The sequence below is a fragment of the Cebus imitator genome, unplaced genomic scaffold, assembly GCF_001604975.1.
Source record: "Cebus imitator isolate Cc_AM_T3 unplaced genomic scaffold, Cebus_imitator-1.0 Scaffold140, whole genome shotgun sequence".
Classification (NCBI taxonomy): domain Eukaryota; kingdom Metazoa; phylum Chordata; class Mammalia; order Primates; family Cebidae; genus Cebus; species Cebus imitator.
This window is the reverse complement of record NW_016107455.1, coordinates 3523864-3524156: the sequence shown is the minus strand read 5'-3', so window position 1 is coordinate 3524156 and position 293 is coordinate 3523864.

Below are 293 nucleotides of genomic sequence, written 5' to 3'. Positions count from 1 at the left end.
CTCCCAAAGTGCTGAGATTACAGGTGTGAGCCACTGCACCTGGCCTTGATTGAATATTCCTTAGAGATAGAATATTAGGCCGGGTGCAGTGGCTCACGCCTGTAAACCCAGCACCCTGGGAGGCTGAGGCGGGTGGATCATGAGGACAGGAGTTTGAGACCAGCCTGGCCAATAGGGTGAAGCCCCGTCTCTACTAAAAATACAAAAGTAGCTGGATGTGGTGGCACATGCCTGTAATCCCAGCTACTTGGGAGGCTGAGGCAGAAAAATTGCTTGAACCCAGGAGTCAGAGG